We start from the raw sequence: 3,146 nt of genomic DNA on the forward strand, positions 1-3,146 counted from the left end.
GCTCTCTCTCCTCTTGGAGAGGAAAGGAAATCCCATAAGCACAAATTTGTTGAGTAACTTCGGCTTGCAAAGCGGGGTTGCCCATAGCTTGTTGCAACCTAGTAGCAAGATAATTAACAAACATGGGGGCATCATCATTAGCACCTTCATGTGCAAAATCAAAGTTGTCAATGTTCATTCTAATCTCTTGGTTATTGTCAACCATGTTAATTAAACTTATGTGTTTACTTAGTGTATGCTTTGGCAATTCAAAACCTTAGTTGCTACTCCTCTTAGCCTTTGAAAATAGGCACTTAAGTATCTACACCCATGGATTGAATTGGTTAATTATAGAGAGTAGTGGAGTGGGTCTAACATAGTCGAGGGATAGCTCCTTTTGTACTTCTTATGGATCAATAATGGTAAAGCCGTAGGCAAGTCTAAGAAGACTCTATTATCAAGACCAAAGCTCCCGAGGTGTGCATCATATCCCACATAGTAGGCTCAACAAAACCGATAATAGATCCCATTCCCACTTACCATAATATAATTAACAAAATAAATTATTAATAGGCTACTTAAGGGCTCTCTTCTTAAGCAAGAAAAGAGAAACCAAATTCTCTGATACCAATGTAATGTAGATGGCCTATGAACTTTGAGAATAACAAAATTAAGAGAATTAGACTTAGCATTTTTGTGAGATTATTTTTAGAACTTAGAGGGTGAACTTAATTGATGGTAGCAACATAAACATAGTACTTAATTAACTTGGCATGAAAAATAATTTTGCAAGAGAGAGAATATTAGAGAACATGACAATAGATGAGGACCGGATTTACTTGGAGCCGGTCCCCCCTCCAAAAGGCATTTGTATTATAGATTCTCCCATCAAGAGAGACTTTGTTACAATACAATCTTTGTGTTCTTTGTGACCTTGGTGATGCTATGAAGATGGAAAGCTTCATGCATCATGAGCTTAACATAAACTTTGCAAAAAGAATTAACTATCCCAAGCCTCAGTCCCAAGGCCTCAAACACCTTCGAAGCTGGAGAGAGCTAGTGGGGAATGAGGGTAGGGAAGAGGAAGAAGAAACATTCCATACGAGAAAGAAATAGTTCCTCACTTATCATCACTCTTCTTGCTTAGCATAGCATAATAGCATAGTAATGAAGATGAAGAAGATGGCAAGAGCATTGAAGCATGGCTCTTGGTTGGATTTGCATTCCATAGCAAAGAGTGTTGGTGTAGGCTCTAGTCCACTTCTCAACAAACTTGGAGAAGAAGATGGAGCTCTTGCATTTTGCAATCCAAAAAATGAGAGAATGTGTGTGTGTGTGTGGGAGAGTATACCCCTCCCCTCTCATGCTTGGTCCACACCCCTCTCTCTCTCTCTCTCTCTCTCTCTCTCTCTCTCTCGTATTATTTTATTATTTCTTTTGTACATGTATCCTCTTTTTTCTCTTTTGAGAGGAAGAACTTAATTATTTATTTTTATATATCTAAATTCTCATTGGACCCCTTAGAAGCCTAACCAATAGCATTCAAGCACATCATGAGGGCCACATGTGTATGATCATTTGAACATGTGTCTTTTATGCTTATTAAGTCATTTGATTGAATGGAATACTTCAAGGACTTATTCAATCAAGCAAGCATGTGTCTTTTATGCTTATTAAGTCATTTGGTTGAATGGAATACTTCAAAGACTTATTCAATCAAGCATAGACGCTCATGCCTCTTAAGAACTTATCTTTGAATTTAACATTTTAAAAACTTAATCATTTAAGCATAAAAATCACCTCAAGCTTTGGGCAAGGTTCCGACATTCACTTTAAGCGTCTTAGCACCTCATGCTTGGGTACGATTCCCACCTTGAGGTTAGCCGTAGCTTGCATAAGGTCAAAGGACTTTTTAATACTAACTTTTGGAGGTCTTTAATGAAGCTAACCTTAAGGTCGTTTAAGCTCCATTAAGTTGCATTGCTCTTTGACAAACCATCTCTCATTTGGACCCCTTTACCATTGGCCCTGTGTTGAGATAGATCCGTAAGCACATGTCTATATTTTAACCCTTGTTCTCGTTTATTATCCCACATTAAACGATCAATTTAATATGAGAAAATCATTTGGGTTGGTTAGATATTAGATTTTATGACAATGAATTTGTATATAATTTTTTAAAAATGATATGATATTTATCATGTGGTAGAGAGACTCTTATACACATTGTATGAGGAGAGAGAGAGAGAGAGAGAGAGAGAGAGAGAGAGAGAGAGAGAAAGAGGGGGAAAAAGAGTTTCAATAGAAACAAGGAGTGACAGAGATTTGATCCAGACATTCTCTGAGCTAGACACTCGGTACGATTCTCATCAAAAAAGTCCATGCATGCATGTGGGTCCATGTTGAATCATCTCTGCAAGTCTTATCGAGTGCCATGTAATTGGTCGAGTTGCGTGGAATGAAAACGGTTGGAGACGTGTCCACGTTACTCGCCGAGTTACGTGGACTTTGACGTGCATGCCAGGTCATTGTTGAGAGTTTTTACAAGAAGGAATCCACGTAACTCGCCGAGTTATGTGGTTGCCTATGTAGCAATCTAATAGGATTTTCCACGTAACTTGTCGCTTTATGTGACTTGCCTATGTTGGCATAGCCATGTTACTCGGTGAGTTACGTGGCAATGCCGACGTGGAAATAACACATCGCCTTTGTGGCATGACCACATCACGCGACCAGTTACGCAGAGCTTCTTACCGGTAACTCGCCGAGTTCTATAAGTATGCCACGCGTCGCAATTTCCTGCTTCAGGCACGAGGGTAACTCGTCGAGTTAGCCGCATTGTGGAGGTCACGCTTGGGTGCGGACTGCGAAAAGTGGGTACACTTTATCTTGCATACACCCTTCTTCAGGGTAGAACTCGTGCAACATCGATCAGGACTTCTACCCTAAAGATGTACAATCTTTGTACCTTGATGTAGAAACATCAGTATCCATGGAGAGTAAACGTGAATTACTGAGAACTTTGCCATCTCTCATAAGGGAGCACAAAATGAAATCTAAGGTTAGAGTGGTACCCACTTAGTGAAAATTCACACCAAAGATGATGGATACCAAAAGCTTGCACGAATTGATGTCTTCTCCTAAACAATGCACACTTTCTCTCTTCT

The sequence above is a fragment of the Adiantum capillus-veneris genome, chromosome 30 (assembly GCF_014529385.1).
Source record: "Adiantum capillus-veneris isolate H3 chromosome 30, ASM1452938v2, whole genome shotgun sequence".
NCBI classification, from domain to species: Eukaryota; Viridiplantae; Streptophyta; class Polypodiopsida; order Polypodiales; family Pteridaceae; genus Adiantum; species Adiantum capillus-veneris.